Below are 24,085 nucleotides of genomic sequence, written 5' to 3' on the forward strand. Positions count from 1 at the left end.
ATCACGTAAAATGATAAAATGATAAAATGATAGGTTTATTGCATAGAATGATAGTTTTGAGATTCAAACTTAGATTTATTTCATAAAAAAAAGCGCGGGAGTAAAACTGTCATTTCCCTCATTTAATTTCTGAATTTCGCCAAATATCACGTAAAATGATAAAATGATAAAATGATATGTTTATTGCATAGAATGATAGTTTTTCCGGATAGAATGATACTCTGAGTTGATAAAATGATACTTTTGACTGACTGATAAAATGATAGGTTTATTGCATAGAATGATAGTTTTGCCGGATAGAATGATACTCTAAGTTGATAAAATGATACTTTTGACTGACTGATAAAATGATAAATGATATATGTTAGGTTTATTGCATAGAATGATAGTTTTACCGGATAGAATGATACTCTGAGTTGATAAAATGATACTTTTGACTGACTGATAAAATGATAAAATGATAGGTTTATTGCATAGAATGATAGTTTTGCCGGATAGAATGATACTCTGAGTTGATAAAATGATACTTTTGACTGACTGATAAAATGATATATGTTAGGTTTATTGCATAGAATGATAGTTTTGCCGGATAGAATGATACTCTGAGTTGATAAAATGATACTTTTGACTGACTGATAAAATGATATATGTTAGGTTTATTGCATAGAATGATAGTTTTGCCGGATAGAATGATTCTCTGAGTTGATAAAATGATACTTTTGACTGACTGATAAAATGATATATGTTAGGTTTATTGCATAGAATGATAGTTTTGCCGGATAGAATGATACTCTGAGTTGATAAAATGATACTTTTGACTGACTGATAAAATGATAAAATGAGCGAAATTCAGAAATTAAATGAGCGAAATTTGGATACGTAAATTTTATCATGAGCGAAATAACATATTTACCCCGCTCTTTTTTTATGAAGTAAATCTAAGTTTGAATCTAGACCACGTGATTTTAAAAATGTGTGGTCCAGATTTAGTTATAGGGTTATTACGGAAATTGAGGTTATCATTATAATGTGCCCCTATATATATATATATATATATATATATATATATATATATATATATATATATATATATATATACACTTAATTTCTTAGTGTTATCATCCAACAAAAGTATTCCACCTGTTCCATTAAAAATGAAATAGTATTTTTTTAATTGTCCCACAAAAATGACACATTTGCTAAAATAGAAATAAATCATCTCTATTTTTTTTCTCTTTTACTTTTTTTTCTTTCTTTATTTAACTCACAAAACAATAATAGTACTATCACATAAAATCTTGTGAGGGAAAAAATATTTTATATTTAATTAGACAAAGAAAGTAATAATCATTCACATTTAATTATTTTATTATTAACTAATCACTAAATGTATATACTATTTTCTAATATGATCATTCACAAAAATAATACTAATAATTATTCATATCTTTTTTTAGTCTTTGCTATATTATTCGTATATAATTGATACTGTATTGGAGCTTGGTTCTTTTAAACTTTTGGTTTTTTTCCGCTTAAATTGATACTATGTAATATTAATTTAAAATTATAAAGTAACTTTTTTTGTTTTCATCACTTTACTGTTAATACACAAGAAATAAGTATAAAAATTTTAAGATATGTAATCTTATAATTTTGAATTTAACGATAGTTTAGTGCTAAATATTAGTAGCATATTTATTTGTTTAAGACATATGTATAAGCAACAATCTTGGCTACCTAAATTTAAATTATCTTAATTTATGAAATTTCCATAAATAAATGACATCTTTTTTTACTGTATTGATATTCCACATATTCATAATTTTCCATATATTATCCATGTAATTTGATAGTGATATATTTACCATATAAATATAAAAAGGGTAAATTAGTAAGAAAATAATAAAATCGGTTTAAATAAAAACCGGTTTAATGAAATGATTACCATACAATGTTTGTTAATAAATCTTTACCCTTTTTCTTATTCCAAAATTTGAATAGTTAACAATAAATCATATTTATCGGGAAGACTTTATTTTGATTCTACGAAAAGTGTAATGAAATGTTTACACAATCCACAGTATGTTAATTGAGTTTATTAATCTAACATCTTCTTTAGTTATGCAATGTAATGCCAAATTCCAAACTATAGGTCTGGCTTCATGAATTCGACTTAAAAGGATCTTCTGATTAATTTTCAGCCTATATTAATATAATGTGTTGATTAGTGAACAAGTACACTATACATATTAAGATGATTAGTATTTGATCACATCTCCACCTAAATAACCAAATTTGTATTGATATATTCATATCACTGTGTAGACATTTTTAATATAATATGTTGATTTAGTTAGCAAGTACTATTTGATCACATCCCCTACTGCATAACCATGACTAATCGGTTGCCTAATAGACAAGGCTATAATTTCTCGTTAATTATATGATCCTTATAAAGTAGAGTATCATTTGTTTCTAAAAACTCATAATCATAGATGGTGCATTTTCCTATATATATAAATTTCATATCAACAATCTGAAGACCAATTAATCTGACAAAGTTACGAATGAAATATTTCACTTTATGGCAAAAATAATTGTTCTACCAACAATGCTATGATAATCACTTTGATATTCAAACCTATTATTGAAATTAAGCAAGTCGATATCGTCGTTAATTATTACTTTACCCTAATTTTACATTAATACTACACTTGAGAGGCAAAATCCAAATCGTGTCATTTTCTTTTTATAATTTTTTTTTCCATTTGGCAGGAGGATTTGTATTTGTTAGGAAGGGTGATATGTTGTGGTTGGAATTGGAATATGATGGCAGATATTGGTATCCACTGGATACCCGTGCTGATTTGTAGGCACCTCAATAAGTGGGATAGCTGACCCAAGAATTTAAAGCCATTCCATACCTAAAGGCAGGGATCGATCCCCTGGCCATTTGGTTAAGGATCGACGAGTCCCATGCCACTCGATCACATCCCTTGGGTTTAGTTCCGTCAAATTTTGATGTCAAGAATGTGGAATTGGATGCTTAATATGCAGGATAGTTTGGGAGAGGAAGAAGAGTAAAAAATAATTTTGACTTTTTGTAATTTTTTCGATTGCAAATGAAAACTGAGAATATTTTTGCTACAGATAGAAAGGCTAAATTAAATCTATTCAATGTTTTAAAAAGTTAAATACTAACACCAACCATTTCACATTGAATTGCGTATTAGCAAAATGGCAAGGACATACTCGAATCAAAATCCAAAAGCTGAATTAGAAAAGCTAAATGAGAAGTCAAGACAATGTTCTAACAACTCAATTTGAAGTAAAGGCTCATCACTCCCTAGTCCCTACAGCAACATCGCAAAGGTTGAAGTCGGATGTTTACTCGTACATCCAGTGGTGCACTCTCCTCCATTTTGCAACCAAAGAAGAGTTTGCAAAAAGGGGGGTTTCATATTGACAACAACCTGACAAAAGATCACAAATAGAAAGACATTTACACCCGTATTTGCCTCAAGTGGCCTCATAATGATAAAAAAAAAAGTGTCTTAATTTGTGATTTTTGGGCATTTTTTATCCAAATGTATTTTCGGAACGTTGGGTACTTAGAATGTGACAGCGACATTTTCTGAGTATTATATACGTAATTCACTCTTAAAAAAGGTGAGTGGATCCCTACTGTGGTTGAAACACAGCAAGGGGCAGTTGTGCCATCAAATGACGAAGTGTGCACTTTTCTTTTTGAGTGATTGGATCCAAATAGATTTAAAGGCGAGTTTTGGGAGATTTTGAATAACTATTTTGTTCAAGGAATGTAAATGCAATTTAAAAAATTTATCAAAAGAAATCCATCATGCATATTGATGAATTAACATAATTTTGACACGGTGTGTGTATCTTAATTTATTTCAATATATTAAAGAAATTTATGTACAAAATTATTTTTATGAACATAGGAAATCACCAAGCTCTCATTTAAGAACCAAACAAGTATATATGCGTATTACACCAAGGTTAAAAATTTAATAAAAGACTCATGTATCTGAAATTTTAGATTAAAAGATATAGTTTCATAAGTATCCAATAATATAAAATTATTTTAATTAAATGTCATTTTATATTTCGTTTTACCACTCAATTTAATATTAAGAAATTAATGCCCATTATTATTTTACCGTTACATATTTGCTATCGTGAATTCTCTATGAGAATATAATAAAAAGTCAAAATATTAAATTCTCTTATAAAAAAAATTGTTTGTCCCTATATAGTTTCCACCCATCAATCAAATTTTAAATTAATTATTCAGTTTTTAAAACTTATTATTCATATTTAAAAGTGTAAATTTATGACTTTAATCGGAGAAGTTATAAATCATCTCATGGTTATCTTTTGACTTATAAATATGAGATTTGAAGGCTTACTATATACACATTCCTACTTACCTCACAAAACTTAAGTTTGATATTTTTGTTCATATCATAGGAAGAAAGGTCGACATCATAGAACCATCCCACATCTTTCTCAATGATCCGCCTTCCACAATTTATTCGGTTATCAAAGTTCATTGCATTCATGTTTATGAAGCTACCGCTCATGGAGCCAAGACCAATGCCCTCAGTTTTAGTGTGTTTTTCATTACCATACAATATGTCGTTTAATGCGTTATTTTATGTTTGTATGCAAATTATATAAAATTATCAATTATACTTTTTTTGCTTAGTGAGTTAGTATTCAAGCAATTTTTTCCGTTAAGTTTATACGAGAGGTTTGGTGTAATACTTAAGGAAGTGACGATTTTGCATACAATTTAAAGTTTATCATTTGTAGTATTTTCATTGCGGTTGTGTGTTTTATTTTATTTGTTCTTTTTATCTTTTGCTTTTCACGACGGCAAATTGTATCAGAGAATGAGGTAGAGGGGCAAACTGTGGACGAAGGCCGATGATATGGTGAAATTGAAGGGGTTGGCAGCGGATGCGTGCATCAAATAAATCAGATAATGAAAGCGGTCTATTTAGCAAATTATTTAGACAAATTCTATTCGCGCAATTATCACATGTATCATGCTCATAACTCAAGTAAAATCATGCTTTAAGTATAATTGAAACCTAAAACATGCTTTTCTACGGATTAGACATTTTACATTGATGTTTCTCCAAAGAATCAAAGATAGCTAGCGCCTTCTCCACGTGAAGATCTTGAGTACTAGACCACGGATCTTCTAACTGGTTCCCAGACTGTATACTGATATCAGGGTGGGCTGATCTCACCAGAATACTAGGACTTAAATAAAGAAGACAGAAATTCTATCTCACGGAGGAGAGCTGAAGGAGAAAATTTCATCCCTCACAGTGTAGGAGAGGGGGACGAAAATTTTGAATAAAATTAAGTGTGTTTTCTGTCTCATCTCCTATTTATATTAAGTCACATATTGAGCCCAGACAGGGATCTATGGAAGGTTTTGGATATGACCTCCTCCAATTAGCTTTTTACTAATTAAATTGAACCCACAATATAATATAAGCATATATTGGAATATTACGAGCAACCACTACAGAAGTAATATTGCACTGCCCATCCAAATCTGAAATTATAAGTAATCCGGGTTTCCATTGTTTGTCATTTATTTCTCACGCTTAAGATAGAAACATCAATTAATTAATTAGTGTCTCCTATATACTTAATTAATTAACATCTTATTTATTCCAAGAGTGGACTCAACAAGAAATGCTTATTTATTATTCCTAGAGTAATCAAACTCCAACTAGCTAGGTTCCGAACAATAAAGCCTTATTTCGAGCTCCTCTTGAGGACGTTATCAAACGAGACTCACCTCGCGCACGATTCAACATAATAGCAATCCTAGCACCGCTAGATATTAATCACCATTACCCAATATACCAGGATTATTAGGTTGCGAAAAATAAACACCATTTGGTAAGTCAAAGTAGTGCATAATCAATACCGTATGCTCAATGCTAACGTACATTGATTAAGAAACAAATATTATCAAGACCTCATCTTTCAATAGATAGCATAAAGACTTGTCTCGCTGTTAGATCCAATTCAGTGCTCTACCACACCAATGTCATCTTATTTCAGTAAGGCTTAGAAATATGCGGACTGACATTGCTACCTTTCACGATAGGTAGTCTAAGCCTATCTAGGTTGTGAAATTCTTATTTTTCTTTGTTAAGAACTGACCGTGTTACCTTAAAGTGAATGACGCCTACACCTGGTCTACTAAAACTAAGACTTAGACTTTGTTAAGTTACTTATACATTTAAACATGCAATAAACATCCATTAAATGTAAAACATAACAACATTATGACAAAAATAATCTGTTTTATTCCTTGAAAATAAAATAAGAGTTTTTACAGTATTCAATCACTCGAACGGTGATTTCTAGTATACAAACTCTAACAATCTCGCACTTATACTCAAAACAGCTTTCGAGTATACAAAATAAAAATGTGCACTGCGTCTAGTTCTCCCACTTATACTGAAAGCGATTTGAGGTCTTGAGCGAGTCGAACTCGCATCCCTTCAACATGGTGCTCGAACGGTTTTACCGCCAATTCCTTTGTAAAAGGATCTGCCAGGTTGTTCTCTGATGCAATCTTGACCACTTGTATGTTTCCTCTCTGCACTATATTTCTAATGATATGATACTTCCTCTCTATGTGTTTGCTCGCTTTGTGAGCCGGTGGTTCTTTCGAGTTTGCCACAGCACCAGAATTGTCACAATAAATGGTGATGCTCTTGGGCAGATTCGTAACCACACCTAAGTCCAAAAGGAAGTTTTTAAGCCATTCAGCCTCCTTTGCAGCCTCCGAAGCGGCCACATATTCGGCTTCCATGGTAGAGTCCGCAATGCATTTCTACTTTACACTCTTCCAAATTACGACACCACCTCCTAAGGTAAACACATATCCAGAAGTAGATTTTCTCGAGTCCTGATCAGCTTGAAAATCTGAATCAGTATATCCCAAAGGACAGAGCTCAGTTGCATTGTAAACTGGAACATAGTCCTTAGTCCGTTTAAGGTACTTGGGTATGTTCTTCACGGCAGTCTAATGTCCTTGGCCCGGATTCGACTGATATCTTGCCACCATGCCAACAACAAAACAAATATCAAGTCTTGTACAAAGCATAACATACATGAGACTATCAACTGCCAAAGCATATGGTATTCTTCTCATCTCTTCTATCTCAGACGGCGTCTTAGGACACATCTCTTGAGATAGATTGATGTCATGTCTAAAAGGTAGGAAACCTTTCTTGGCATCTTGCATGCTAAAGCGACCAAGTACAGTGTCGATGTAAGGTTCTTGAGATAAGCATAACGTTCTCTTCTCACGATTCCGAAGAACCTTGATGCCGAGAATGTGTCCCGCGTCTCCCATGTCTTTCATCTTCAACTGGTTTGACAACCACGTTCATACTGATGACAACATCTTTTTATTGTTTCCAATTATTAGAATGCCATCTACATATAAAACTAAGAACACAACATTTCCCTTTTCAACCTTCTTATACACGCGCACTTTTCGAATCCAAACTTATGAACAGTTTGATCGAAACACTGGTTCCATGATCTAGATACTTGCTTGAGGCCATAAATTGATTTCTTACGCTTCCATACCATGTGTTCCTTGCCCTTCACGGCATATCCTTCGGGTTGTTCCATGTAGATATTCTCCTCAATACTACCGTTCAAGAACGCAATCTTAACGTCCATCTGCCATACATCCCAATCCATGTAAGCTGATATAGACAGAAGTATCCAGATCGATTTGAGAATTGCCACCGGGGAGAAGGTTTCGTCATAATCGACACCTTCCTTTTGGGTGTACCTCTTAGCCACTAGTCTTGCCTTAAAGACTTTAACTCGTCCATCGGGTCCACGTTTACGTTTGTATATCCACTTGCTCCCAATGGCAGTATAGCCTTCGGGTAGGATGGACAAATCGTAGACGTCTTTGTCAATCATTGATTGTAGTTCTGAATCATTTGCTTTTACTCAATCGTAATGATCGACATCCGTCTGCGCCTCTGCAAAATTCTAAGGATCTAATACATTGCTGTCCGAAGAGTGATCCATAGATTTTCCCAAACCAATGTATCTATCGGGCTCATGAGAGACCCTCCCACTGAGACGCGACACTACAACACTAGAAGTAGAAGTTGAAATTTCGAGAATTGTTTGTACATTAGGTACTTGTTCTTGGTTAATGTAACTTGTGACAGAAGTTAGCTCGTCAAGAGCCACTTCACTGCTGGGTTTATGATTCATTACAAAGTCTTCCTCTAAGAATGTCGCGTGAGTACTCACGATAACTTTCTTGTCTCGAAGACTATAGAATTCATAAGCTTTCGAACCTTTGGGGTAACCTATAAACAAACATACCTCTGTCCTTGATTCTAGCTTAGTTGGATCATTTTCCAATTCATGAGACGGACACCCCCATATCTTGAGATGTTCTGGATTGGGCTTGCGCCCATTCCACAACTCATATGGAGTGGTAGGAACATATTTTGATGGTAAATTGTCTAAGATATGACTTGCAGAAAGCAAGGCATGTCCCCAAAATGAAATAGGTAGTCGTGCATAACTCATCATCGATCGGATCATGTTTAACAAGGTCCTATTCCTTCTTTCAGCCATGCCATTCTGGTGGGTTGTGCCCGGCGCAGCCAATTGGGATTCAATTCCATCTACCGATAAGTAGTCCAAAAACTCAACGCTTAGGTACTCGCCTCCGCGATCAGATCACAGGCTTTTGATACGTTTTCCATGATGTGTCTCCGCATAAGCCTTAAATTCTTTGAACTTGTCAAATGATTCAGACTTGAAACGCATAAACATATCCGACTTTCGAGTAATCATCAATAAAAGTGATGAAATAACGATATCCACCTCTTGCCTAGGTTGACATTGGTCCACACACGTCAGTATGAACGAGCTCTAGTACTTCCTTGGCCCTATTACCTTTCACCCTAAAAAGGTCTCTTAGTCATCTTACCTTCTAAGCAGGATTCACAAGTGGAGAATGACTCTGTTTCTTGACCTTTAAGAAGGTCTTGGTCCACGAGAGTGTGAATCCATCTTTGGTTGGTATGACCAAGTCTAAGGTGCCATAAGTACGTTTTGTTCATTAAACTTGAAGGTTCTTTCCTTTTCTTTGAAATTTTCGATGCATTATTGAGTTCTGATTTGCGATCATTAAATTCTGTAGATATGATTGTGTACAGATTGTTTTCCATAATACCACGACAGATATAAGAACCATCTCTCTTAATAACGCAATTGTCATTAAAAGAAATCGAATATCCATCAAAAACTAATTTAGAAACTGAAATTAAATTTCTTCTAAAAGAAGGTATCAACAAAACATTCTTCAAAATCAAATATCTATCACTACAAAAATGCAAATAAACGTCTCCCACAACAACGGCCGCCACTTTAGTAGCATCGCCCAGCTGGACCTCGATCTCACAATCATATAGCCGTCTTGTCACCTGCATTAAGTCAGGATTACAACAAATATGATCAGTAGCTCCTGTGTCAATAACCCAAGTATGAGATGATGTCGAAGCCAAACATGACTTGACAACAAGAGCTTGGTGCATACCTGTCGCTTTGGCCCTTTTAGGGCAGTCTGGCTTCCAATGCCCCTTCTCTCCACACTTTAAACACTTTCCTGTTTACTTCTTGTTTGGTTTCCTCTTCTTGTTTCCCTTAGCATCCTTAACGGCGACCTGGTTCGTCACTTTCTTCCTTCCTGCGCCAGGCCTAGGGCCAGAGGAACGATGTGTTGAACTAACCATCGCTCCCCCGACTGAAGCTCAGTCAACAATTCAGCCAAAGTGTAATTCATTTTGTTCATCTCAAAGTTGAGCTTGAACTGCTGAAAGCTAGGGGGTAGACTTTGAAGGATGATAGTCACTTGGGACTCGGGATCGATCGTCCCTCCCTAAACCTCAATTTGATTGAGGTGGCTCATCATCTCGAGGACGTGGTCCTGCACAGAAGAGCCTTCCTTCATAGTCTTCGCCATGATATTCTGAAAGGCTTGAGACTTAGCCGTTCGATTCTGAGTACCAATAAGATTCGTGAGATTTTGCATAATCTCGGCGGCAGTTGCCATGGCTGCATGCTAATGTCTGAGCACTGTTGAGATGGAGGCCAACATATAACACTTATCCATCTCATTTGCCTTATGCCACTGATAAGCTGCAGGTTCTCGGTGTCGTTTTAAGCAAGGGTGTATCCACCTGATCAGGATAGATATCCCAGCCAACATGAACCTAGCATCAATAAATTCCTCAACCCACTTCTACTGGTTAGTATAGTGGAGGTAAGGGTCGAATCCCACAGAGATGGATGCGCTTTGGGTAATTGTGGTGATAATCTGGAGGGGTTTGGTTAGCTACCACGTTTGGGTTGAGATTCTACCTAGACATGAATTAAAGGTGGTACTCTACTGACTGGGTGGTGTGAAAGGGATTGACATGTAGATGTGTACGTGAGAGCGGGGGACACGGTGTTTCATGGACATGTGGAAAGTAGTTAGTTACTAGAAAAGGCTAAACGAAATATCAGAGAATAAGTGGTGGTTTGGTTGCTGCACTGTCAGGTCTGTAGGGCACCAGCAAGAAAAGTAAATGACAAAAGCAAAAGTAACTAAAAAGTAAAAGTGGTCCCAAATTTAGATGTGGATGTTGTCTTCTTCAACAAGGACGCACAAAATCTAACAAACTCAGTTTCCATGGATGACACTTGCAGTTTAACAACTTCACAATTCAGATCCACAAATTAACACTGTAAAATTCGAAGATTACTCAAGTGAAATCAAGAACTACACACACTGAACGACATGCAAGGTGGCAGAATTCACGTAAACTCGGATTTCACACTTAATCACTTCGGAAACTAAATCTAAACAACAAACTTAACTAACAATCTCAGATCAAGCAACTCCAAATGAAATCATGCTTTCAACACTTAGAAATTACCGCGACAACTAGATCTAAGCTACCTAGGCAGAATAACACAGATTCAAACCGAAAGAAATGCATAAAAACAACTTCATTGCATAAAACGTTTGGATCACAACAAACACTTCAAAAGATAGCAAGTACTGACTATTCAACAGATCCAACGAAAGAGAAGGGACGGCAAGCCATTCGGATCAAGCAATGTTTAAACACGGGTTTAAGCAAAGCCATTCGGATCACACACTCTTCACAAAGAGAAGGGACAGCAAGATGACATGTCTGATCATCTATGTAGATGACATGATCATTACCGGAGACGACACTGAGGAAATCCGAAATTTGATGTAAAATCTGTTCAAAGAGTTTGAGATGAAAGATCTAGGAGCACTAAAGTACTTTCTTGGAATTGAAGTGTTAAGATCCAGACAAGGAATATTTCTAAGGCAGAAAAAGTATGTTTTAGATCTACTCGCCGAAACTGGGTTGTTAGATTGCAAGCCTGCAGAAACTCCAATGATTCCCAGCCATGGATTGAAGATAGAAGAGCGAGCTGATCTTGCAGACAGAGAAAGATACCAACGGTTAGTAGGGAGACTCATATACCTCTCACATACGCGACCCGATATCACGTATGCAGTCGGCATTATCAGCCAATTCATGCACCGACCACAAGTCAACCACATGGATGCTGCCTTGAGGATTGTGAGATACCTAAAAGGAACCATTGGCTATGGAGTGTTCCTAGCTAAGAGAAATGATCTGGAAATCGATGGATATACTAATGCTGACCGGGCAAGCAATCCAGTCGACAGAAAATCTGCAGGGGGATACTTCACCTTTATAGGAGGAAACTTAGTAACTTGGAGAAGTAAGAAGCAGAAGGTGGTCGCTCTCTCGAGTGCAGAGGCAGAGTTTCAAGGAATTAAAAGTGGGCTGATGGAAATCATGTGGCTAAGAAGGTTGTTGAGATATATTGGCTTTCCACCTACACGGAAGAGCAAATTGTTCTGTGAAAATAAAGCAGCAAACAGTATCGCAGAAAATCCAGTACAACACGACCAAACCAAACATGTTGAAGTTGATCGCCACTTCATCAAGGAGAAGCTCAAAGGCGGAATCATAGAGTTCCCGTTCGTTCGATCAGAAGAACAACTTGCAGACATTCTAACTAAAGCAGTTCATCCGAAAGTCTTCAAGGAAATTCTGGACAAGTTGAGTATCGGAGATACCGTCGCTCAACTTGAGGGGGAGTGTCAAACTACATACGGAGACATCCACGGAAGGAAAATATTGCAAGAATAATTGATGGGCGAGAATTATGGAATTATGTAAAGAATATTATGTCCTAGAATAGATTAGTATAGTTTCCATAGATAGTGGCAAATCCTCCCTATATAATGAGGGCTGTAATTCTTCATAAACATATCAAAGAAATATACAATCACCTTCTCTACTCCTAATCCTCTGTGTTCCAAAAGCCTAGCAAGAGGAATTCCGCCTCTCTCGATTACCATCGTTAAGAGATTCAACCTCAATGCTAGATAGGGCCACAACTTTCTGTATCTTACTTATCCAAGTAACTAAGTTTCCTCCCATAAAGGTAAAATACCCTGTTGTTGATATCTAGTCAACTAAATTACTTACCCAGTCAGCATTGATAGACCCATCAATCTATTGGTCTTCTTTCTTGTTCAAGAATACTTCAGAACTTTCAGTTCCTTAAGATATCTTATAATTCGTACGACAACTTCTATATGGTCTTCTTGAGGTTGGTGCATGAATTGACTGACTTTGCTTACCACGTAGGTGATGTCCGGTCCAGTATGCAAGAGATCGATTAACTTCCCCACTAACCACAATCTTCAGTACATGATTAGGCATTGTTGGAGTCTCTGCAGGCTTCCAATCAAGTGAACTTAGTTTCCACCAACAAATCTAATATGTATTTTTCCCGTCTCAGAAAAATTTTATATTTGGATCTTAGCACCTTGATCCCCAAGAAGTACTTTAGTGCTCCAAGGTCCTTCATCTCAAATTCCTTGAATAGGTTATGTTTTAAGTTCTCAATCTCCTTTGTATCATGTTCGGTAATGATCATGTCGTCTACATAGAAAAATTAGGCATGCCATTATATTGTCTTTTTTCTTCAGAATAAAAAAGTGTGTGGTCGGAATGGCGCTGTTTGAAGCCATGTTTAAACATTGCCTAACAAATCTCTCAAACTATATTCTTGGGTATTGTTTCAGTCTGTATAGAGTTTTCCTCTATTTGCATAATTACCCTTTTCCAAATTCTTTGAAACATATAGGAGGGATTTCCATGTACACTTCTTTATCTTCTTCCGATTTTTCATGTAGGAAGGAGTTAGTGAAACCAAACTAAAGTAATTGCCATAAGTTACACGTAGCAATATATAACAATGGTCTCAGTGTATTTAATTTGGCTACTCGAGAAAGTTAACGACCAAATGATGGATATAAGTTTAGGGCTTGTTCGGTTTGAAATATTATATCTCATGATTGGATATGTATATATTTGGTACATGAGATTGAGTTTCACAGCTTAATACTAAACGTATAATCATATGTTATTGAGTTAGTTATAGCAAACCTCTTCCAACTAAAATAATCTCACAACTTATAATATATGGATAATAATATGATAATAAGTCCAAAAAAACAGATTACTCCTTCCGTCTCAAAATAAGAGTCTTATTTTGCCATTTCGGCATGTCCCATAATAAGAGTTCTATTTTACTTTACCATAAATGGTAAGTAGGTCTCACTATAACACCCCGAATTTTCTACCTTTTTATTCATTCTCAAAGACGTAGTTTGTACAACCAATTTTTTTTAAAAAGCCCAAGATCTTTATATGTTTGAAGGACTCGACTTACGACCAATGAAAAAGATGCGAATAGAAGACCAAAGAACGAGGCATGTGATTTCGACGATGGAAAAAGAATTTACATATGCCTAAGAAATAATTCTTTTGCTTGCCCAATTCTTTTATTTAGTTGAAAGCCCATTTGAGCCCAAAATCAATCCTCTTAATTTTAATTTCAGTCCAAGGATATCTATCCCTCTTCAAATTCAAATCCAGGGTAGTTACCTCAAATCTCTCCACCACCCTGAAAAAGAGGAATATAATCAGTCAAATATATTTTCCTATGTAGAGATATATTCCACCGATTCCATAATTTAAAGACTAAAGTCCCAAAATGGTCCTTAACATATTGCATTTTTTGATTTTGGTCCAAAACATTATCTTTTGAATTATTCGGTCCCTCACATTTGAAATCGGGTCACATTTGGTCCATTTTGGACGGTTCCGTCAAATTTTTGACGATTTTAATTACCGAGTCACTAATCCGTCGCTGATCCGTCACTAATATGCGCGAGAACACGGTGCGGCCGTTGTGGTTGAGGGAATTCCACAGTAGGGTTTCGTGGCTAAGCCCGAAGACGAGGAGGTTGCAGGAGGCAGCGCAGCGGCGGGGCATGGCGGCGACGGTGTTCAGCTCGTCGGCGGACATGCGGCCGGTGGAGGAGGCGTTGAGGGAGTGACGGATTTTGTGACGGATTAGTGACGTATTAGTGACGGATTTGTGACAGATCAGTTTCTCCCAATTAGTGACGGATTTTTGACCCGGTAATTAAAACCGTCAAAAATTTGACGGAACCTTCCAAAATGGACCAAATGTGATCCGATTTCAAATGTGAGGGACCGAATAATTTAAAAGATAATGTTTTGGATCAAAATAAAAAAAACGCAATAAATTAAGGACCATTTTGAGATTTTAATCTAATTTAAATCATTCTCTCAAAATCCCAAAGAAAATACCGTGAGAGAGACAGTTCTTCCTGCAAATCGATTTCCTTCTGATCAAAGGTAATTTTCTCTAAATCATGAAATCTTCCACGTTTTGTTTCAAGGCATAGCTTCATGTTTCACAGTAGTTTACACAAGTTTCACTCTTAGGCCTTTTTAGATGAAATTTTAAATCCCAGATTTCTGAAAAACGTTATCTGCCGTTAATAATTGATATCGAAATATTAGAAAACATAATAAAAGATTAGTTTTGAGTGGAGAAAAAAGGGGAGGGACGAATCTGTTGTGAGAGGCGGCGCCGCTCGACTAAGGCGCCGGCGACGGCGGCTGGGCGGTGCTAAAGGGGCGACTGACAGTGGCGGACGGCAGCTGCCTGAACGAGCTGGCGGCGGCGAGTTTTACCGACGGTGAGGAGAGACCGAGAGGAAGAAAGATGGAGGCACGCCTTGTACTACTGTTTTAGGATTTGAAATTTCTGTTTTGAGACTTAATTTTGGGGAATGAGAGTTTGGGAGATAAAGTACAGAGGAGAGGAAGAAACAAGAAGTTGAGGACTATGGTGCTTACTATATTGTGTTTTGTAGAAGAAAGGCAAGGGAAGAAATTGTGAGCTTTAGAGAGAGAGAGAGAGCAGTGAGAGAGATAGTGTTATAGGGGAGGTGCAATTTGAGAAAGACGATTTGGCTTTTCGGGGGTATACTGAATAAATAGTTCTTAGTTCTTTTTACTTCTTTGCATATTGTGTTGGGTGGGGAATTTAGCATATGTACGTGTGTTTGGTCGGGGAGTATTTATGTTGAATTCTTTTAATTGTTGACTTAATTCTTTCTGTGGTGGATAAGGAGTATATACGTGTAGTGATGTGGGAGTATATAGACATTAATTTACTTGATTTAGTTTATCTTTTGTTGTAAGACTAAATAAATTCTTTAGTGGACTACTTTAGTTAGTTGTATGCTTGAGCCATAGACGGGAGTTATTGTGTGGGTATATTATTTCTTTGGCGATGTTTTAAATCAGAAAAGTATAAGGACTTTATATATGTGTTTTTTCTATCAAAGAATTAAGAATAATTTTGAGCACACGCATAGGATGCATGCTTTTCTTTGAAGTATTATTTTGCAAAGTCTGATTTTTGCATATCATGTTGTTTCGAAAAGAGTGAGCTTGTGCATGTTGTCTGCGGTTGGAACAAGAAAGTGTTTGAGGAGTTAAGCGAACGAGGTGGACTTTCTTTTTAAATAAGGGCTATGCCCTAAGTATATTTTTATGTGAAAATGATATGAATATTTGTCATGTCGTGTTTTGTTTTATCTATGGAACCTATCTGATGTGGCTTTTGCCATCTATGGATAATCTAATTCGGGTCTGACTAGGGAGTGAGTCCCTACCTAGGCTAGTGTACACCGATGGGGATTGTGAGCCGTCTTTTGGGTCGACCGGTCTAGTGACTTGGAATGTGGCCACATTCCTTGTCATCAATTGATCAGATATGGTTGATAGAATGGGAAAATGACTGATCAGTCGAATTTTACAATGAAAATGATTTTAGTGTCTCGGGCATTTTCAAAGTTAAAACCCCGAGGTCACTCAATGGTGGCATGATAAATAATTTTTATATAAATTGTTGGGACAATCAAGAAAGTAAACATGGATATAGTTTAATACTCCATTTTTTAGTTTTAGTTATACATTATTCAAGTAAACATGTATATAGTTTAATACTCCATTTTTTAGTTTTAGTTATACATTATTCAATTATACGAAACCTTATAAATAGAAGTGTGATGGTCAATCTCACAAAATCAGCTACTGACTATATATGCCTGGGCGACAAAGTATCGGTATGAGGTAGGAGCAGAGCGGAGCTGCACAGCTACTTAATTTGTTTATATTGGATATTTGCCATCACAACTTATTTTTTAATTTTACTTTTTTTTATATTAATTTCTTTTAATTTTCATATTATAAAACAAAAAAAATTGCATAATATAAAGAAAAATAGCAGATGAAATATTACAATCAAAATTACATGGACGCAGTGGTCATTGACTCCACATTGGGATTTCACGTTGTTGCATCTCATTGGGATCTCATCCCATTGGAAGACGGTGTATGTAACAAAGGCATTTTGAGCTGCTGTAGAAAGGAATTTATTGGCAAACCACCGGATTCCATGATGTTGTATCGTTGAAATAATTGTAGCCTAAAGGAAGAAATAGTAATTCCTTTCAATATTTTGAATTTTATGAGAATAAAACTTTTTCCATGGACCATACTCGTGATACAAACTGGGATTGCCGACTCTGTTGGGCTTTATTTCATTTATATCTAAAAGACTAAAACACTATCAAGAAGTAGATATAGCTCCGATGGTAGGTATATGGGCCGTATCCATAATTTTTGAAATTGAAAATGGACCTTTTTCATCCAATAAAAGAAATTCCAACCGGATACTTTTCACTATATAATCAAAGTTGATATAATTAATAATCTAACTTGAAAAATAGTACTTCCTCCGGAATGGTCAATTTTGGTTCCGACACAAATTTTAAAAAATATAAAAAAGAATGTGTTAAAAAAGTTAGTGAAATATGAGTCTCATTATTATATACTCCATCTGTCCTCAGAGAGTATGAACAATGAATTTGATACGGATTTTAATAAATAAGGGAAAAAGTAAGAGAGAGAGAAAGGATAATAGAAATAATATTGGTGGAGAGTGAGGTCCACATTATTGTAATGATATAAGTTGTTATAGCAATGATATAAGTTGTAAATAAAATGATATGTATGGGTAATATGTTATTTGAATTTTTTAAAATTAGAAAGTTCATACTTTTAAGAGACGGACGAAAAACGAAATAGTTCATACTTTTTGGAGACATGTGGAATGAGTGGAATGAGTTAGGGAAATGTGGAGCCTACTTACGATATATAGTAAAAAGTGAAAGTGGACAATTAATGAGATACAGACATAATGGCAAAAGTGGACAATTAATGAGGGATTGGAGCATTATTTCTTACTCCATCCATCCTTGAAAATTTAACACTTATTTTCATTTTCGTCTGTCCCTAAAAATTTATCACCTTTCAATTTTAGTATTTATGGTAGTGGATTAGACCCCATATTCCACTAACTCATTCTCACTTACATTTTATTATAAAATTAATATAAAAGTAGGACCTATGGCACCTCCTTTTTCAACCCACTTTGTATTACATTTCTTAAAATTCGAGTCGGTCAAATAGTGACAAATTATTAGGAACGGAGGGAGTAATTTTTTTTGTTGGTTTGTGAACGATCAAATGGAATACTCCACATATATAATACGTGGGATATAATAATATCTCACCCATAATAAAACTGAATCAAATCTAATACTCCATCTGTTCCATAGAAGTGAAGTCATTTTTCCATTTTTGGTATGTTCTATAGTAGTTGAGTCATTTTTTTAGTAAAAGTCAACATATTTCTTCTTACTTACTTTTTCCTCTCTCTTACTTTATTCTCTCTACTTTTTCATCTTTCCTACTTTATTATATTTTTATTTAATACATTACACACCATTTTCTTAATATCTGTGCCAGAAAGAAATGGCTCCACTATTATGGAACAAAGGGAGTAATATTTAAGTAAATATGGAAAAGATATGCTAAATCAATATCGCATATATATATATATACATATATATATATATATATACATATATAGGGAGATGATCAAAATAAGTATGTGTTTAAATCCAGAAATGCAGACCAAATCTTGGCCCTAGGATTAGATGATCTAATGGTCAATAATTAACCAAAAACACGGAAGGTCATAATTAAGCAATTTTAGGTCATATTATAATATTTGGGTTTAATGTCATGCTAAGATCGTTTTAGGTCATGCTTTGTTAGCATGACCTAAAAATTACCTAATTATGACGTAAAAGTGACCTAATTATGATATTGTTCTGCGTTTCTGTATTTAAATCTAGTTTTGCATAGATCAAAACCCTACATATATATATATATATATAGAGTAGTGATCTAGAGCAAGTGCTCATTAAGTACATAACTAGAGAACAAATCTCAGCCACATATCTTAATACTCCAAATTAATCTTATGGCTTAGCTATTTTTACATGTTTTAAATAAAAAGTAATTAACTAGGGTATTTTTGGAAACCATATTCAACTCCAACCGTCTCCTTCAATTTTCCAACTCTAATTCATACTCCTTTTCCTCTCACATCTCTTCCTCCTCTCCCCAGCCTCCGCCGCCGAGCTTAACACCACCCACCGCAAAATAGATGTGATCACAGCCTTGAAGCAGCCAAGATGTGACTCTGTTACGGAGGAAGGCGGTGGCCCAGCCTGGAAGGAAACAATGCCTAAGGAATTCCGAAAATTGTATGGACTGTTAAGGCCGAAGAGCAGCAAGAGACCTGGATCGTTCGATCAAGATGAATGTGAACGGTGACAGATGTCAAACTATACTAGCATTTTAACGAATAGAATTTTCTCCTTATACATTGAGTGATAATGTTTATAATTTGTGAATAGGTTGGATTTTGATTTATTTCATGTTTTTTTTACCATTCGTGCAAGGGCTGAGCTGATTGCTTATTTAAATTTACTTAGACTTCATTCACAAGAAACACGATTATATTGTTGTGATGATTTGGAAGCCACTTGCTTTACCAAGTTGTTTTAATTGATTGTTTATACTTTACAGATTAGATGCTGACGACAACAGTGAAGTAAAACCATTCTAATAGTGATATGTTTTGTTAATAAGAGTGAAGTAAAATCATGCTAATAGTGATGTGTTTTGTAAACAAGAGTGAAGTAAAATCAGAATAAGAGTGATGTGTTTTGTAAACAAGAATGAAGTAAAATCAGAATAAGAGTGATATGTTTTGTAAACAAGAGTGAAGTAAAATCGGAATAAGAGTGATATGTTTTGTAAACAAAAGTGAAGTAAAATCACAATAAGAGTGATGTGTTTTGTAAACAAGAGTGAAGTAAAATCAGAATAAGAGTGATGTGTTTTGTAAACAAGAGTGGAGTGATGTGTTTTGTAAACAAGAGTGAAATAAAATCAGAATAAGAGTGATGTGTTTTGTAAAGAGTGATGTGTTTTGTAAACAAGAGTGAAGTAAAATCAGAATAAGAGTGATGTGTTTTGTAAATAAGAGTGAAGTTAAATCAGATTAAGAGTGAAGTAAAATCACAATAAGAGTGATATGTTTGTAAACAAGAGTGAAGTAAAATCAGAATAAGAGTGATGTGTTTTGTAAACAAGAGTGAAGTAAAATCACAATAAGAGTGATGTGTTTTGTAAACAAGAGTGAAGTGAAATCATGCTAATAGTGATGTGTTTTGTTAACAGCAGTGAAGTAAAATCATTCTAATAGTGATGTGTTTTGTTAACAATGACATGAGAGAAATATGAGTTCTCACCGACAGAGACAGCTATATACTATTAAGCTAGGATGAATTAAATTGGAATTAAGCTAATAATTGACCTAACTGACGACGGTTAAGTCCAAGTCCAATTAAGTTGGGCAAAATACAATGCAATACCATATAGTATCTTTGTATATATACGTACGTGGACTTTCCACCGCTTTCATATGTATATAAACACTCTCGCACCTTCCCCAATTCAGTCATTCATTCCCATTTCTACTGATACAAATGCAACTCCTCCATTGATTCTTCTTCTTCACCTCGCAACCTTCTATCAATGCCGATTTTCTTCAAAACATTTGCTCTTTCTATATTTCTGCTGCTCACCATTGCAACTCCCTATAACCTGATGGATGAATGCAGAGAGCGATGGGAAATGCATGGATGGATACGAGGAATTTGAGTTTTGTAGACGTGTGTTCGGAGCGCCAAATTGGGTTGTAAAATGAGGAAATGGAAATGAGAAATTATTTAGTTTCCAAAAATGCCATTATTAATTACTTTTTATTTAAAACATGTAAAAATAGCTAAGCCATAGGATGAATTTGGAGTATTAAGATGTGTGGCTGAGATTTGTTCTCTAGTTATACACTTAAAATTAGTTATATCTTGATCACTAGCATATATAGGGTAGTGATCAATGTATAACTAATCTTAAGTGTATAACTAGAGAACAAATCTCAGCCACACATCTTAATGGAACAAATATTATTTATTTTAATTATAGAAAATATGCTGAGGGTAATTTTGGAAATTACAATATGAAATTTAAATCTGCGTACAATTACACTGTTTCCTTAATTTGAACTACAGGGAATTGCTTCAAAACCTATACAAAGTGAACGCGAACAATTAAACGAAGAGAAATCGAAGAAGCAGAACCTCAGATATGGTATTGACGTAGCTAACATCAGCGGCTACACCAGGCGTTCCGGCGATATCATAGTGTGAGAGGTGTGAAACCATCGGATTCAGCTTCATTAAAAGAGATGGCGTCTGTCCGATCCCTCCGGCGGCGCCCAAAATCGCTACCTTCCATTGTTGCCCCGGCGGCGAAGCGAAGGCACGGATCGACATGTACGACGCTGCCGCGCTCCTCCGGAGAGCCCATCTCAACAAGACGGTCGTCATTGTTAATTTTCGTTTATGTAAATATGAGCTTGAAAGTGTGTGCGTAGTGTTTGTATGATTATGAGAAGCGGTCAGTGTATGATTGCCTTTCTCGATACCACCTCGCCCCTCAACATGCTCCCTTTGATGTTTTCCTTGTCGCATTGCAGTCGCAGAGAGAGAGAGAGAGTCCTCCTTATCATCTCCTTTTAATAAACCTTTGCCATAAATATTCAATTAATCTCATATTGCATTCTAAAAAGAAAAGATGAAGAAGATAAAGATTGGAGATGATAATCCACAAATCCGAATCGGTGAAAAAAAAAAGAAATATTAGCATGATTTTACTTCACTCTTGTTCACAAAACACTTCACTCTTGTTCAGAAAACACTTCACCCTTGTTCACAAAACACATCACTCTTATTCTGATTTTACTTCACTCTTGTTCACAAAACACTTCACTCTTGTTCAGAAAACACTTCACTCTTGTTCACAAAACACTTCACTCTTGTTCAGAAAACACTTCACTCTTGTTCACAAAACACATCACTCTTATTCTGATTTTACTTCACTCTTGTTCACAAAACACATCACTCTTATTCTGATTTTACTTCACTCTTGTTCACAAAACACTTCACTCTTGTTCAGAAAACACTTCACTCTTGTTCACAAAACACATCACTCTTATTCTGATTTTACTTCACTCTTGTTCACAAAACACATCACTCTTATTCTGATTTTACTTCACTCTTGTTCACAAAACACTTCACTCTTGTTCAGAAAACACTTCACTCTTGTTCACAAAACACATCACTCTTATTCTAATTTTACTTCACTCTTGTTCACAAAACACATCACTCTTATTCTGATTTTACTTCACTCTTGTTCACAAAACACATCACTCTTATTCTGATTTTACTTGACTCTTGTTCACAAAACACTTCACTCTTGTTCAGAAAGCACTTCACTCTTGTTTACAAAACACATCACTCTTATTCTGATTTTACTTCACTCTTGTTTACAAAACACATCACTCTTATTCCGATTTTACTTCACTCTTGTTTACAAAACACATCACTCTTATTGTTAATTTACTTCACTCTTGTTTACAAAACACGTCACTCTTATTGTGATTTTACTTCACTCTTGTTTACAAAACACATCACTCTTATTCTGATTTTACTTCACTCTTGTTTACAAAACACATTACTCTTATTCTGATTTTACTTCACTCTTGTTTACAAATTACATCACTCTTATTCTTATTTTACTTCACTCTTGTTTACAAAACACAAAGAACAACACATAAATATGAAGTGATCTAATTCCAAACTCAAGCACCATCAAGATTCAAGAAATCAAATTCTCATAATAGTAGTGATAAAAAATATATGCCAGTGCAGCAAACACAAAATTGAAGCAAATTAAGTGCATTATTTAGCAACAATTGTCCAAAACTGAAACTCTAATCAACAAAAATCAATGATTTCTGTGAGCATGGAAGTAGAATATGACAGCAGCAGCAGTGGCAATGGCTGTGACCATCCACCTCCTTCCACCGCCGATCTCCCTAATCACCATCTCCTTCTCATCAAAGCACATCTGCATTTCCTACTCCGCCAAATCTTCCGATTCTACTTTCTCCACAATCCTTTCCAAAACCTGGATTCGCTCATCTCTAGCATCCAATTCCACCATCAGCGACGCCTTTTTCCTCCAATTCAGCGTCCGATTCCTGCAGAACGTGACGACGGCGACGCCAACATCGATGAGAAGGTTGAATCGCGCGAATTTTGCAGAAGAGAGAAGAAAAGGTTGAATCGCACAATGAGGTTGAATCTCCTGCCGCCGCTGCGACAACGGCAGGTACAAGGCGGTGATGAGGATGGAGAAGAGAAGAAGAGGAGATGAATTCTAATTTGCCGACGTATCCTATTTTTGGATATGCAATGACCATTATACCCCTGCCTTGTTATTGTAGAGTAAATTTGTGATTGAGGGAACTAATTTCTCCTTAAATTCAAAAATTAATACTAGCCCTTGATTTTTTTGATCTTGTGGCTATTATTTGTTCTCTAGTTATATGGTTAAGAGGTGTTTGCCATAGATCATGACCCTATATATATATATATATATATATATAGGAAAATGATCAATACAAAACTTGATCTTAATACAAAATCCAGACCAAATCCTGACCATGAGATTTGACAATCCAATGGTCAATAATTAAACAAAAACACGGAGGGTCATTGTAAAGCAGTTTTAGGTCATATTATAAACTTTGGGTTTGAGGTCATGTTAAGATCATTTCATGTCATCCTTACTAAAATGACGTAAAAATAAGCTTACAATGACCTAAAAATGACTTTTGTATGATTGGTTCTGCATTTTTGTATTAAGAATGGTTTTGCATGGATCAAAACCATATATATATATATATATATATATATATATATATATAATATATACTAAACTAAATAATGGGATATGTGGATATTTGTAGAGTATACTCGTATCTAAATCCACTAACGTTCTTCACCTACTTTCTTATACTCCCTACATCAGCTCTAAATGGAGCAATTATAATTGGCGCGCATGAGGTTTTATGTACGGTAAGTAGTATATTTTTTGAAACCAAAGTGAGGCAGAGACTCAGAGTGGTCGGGAAT

At 35.3% G+C, this 24,085-nt stretch overlaps 1 long non-coding RNA gene across 1 annotated transcript; it reads right to left on the minus strand.

The window, feature by feature from the left end:
• Window positions 1–13,931: 13,931 nt before the first annotated feature.
• On the minus strand, window positions 13,932–15,913 carry LOC121811358. The gene is made up of 2 exons (XR_006052533.1): window positions 14,856–15,913; window positions 13,932–14,142 (listed from the first exon to the last, which is right to left on the minus strand). It is a non-coding gene; the product is annotated as an uncharacterized LOC121811358 (long non-coding RNA).
• Between the last annotated feature and the right edge of the window lie 8,172 nt (window positions 15,914–24,085).

Source organism: Salvia splendens, chromosome 7, assembly GCF_004379255.2.
Source record: "Salvia splendens isolate huo1 chromosome 7, SspV2, whole genome shotgun sequence".
Taxonomy (NCBI): domain Eukaryota; kingdom Viridiplantae; phylum Streptophyta; class Magnoliopsida; order Lamiales; family Lamiaceae; genus Salvia; species Salvia splendens.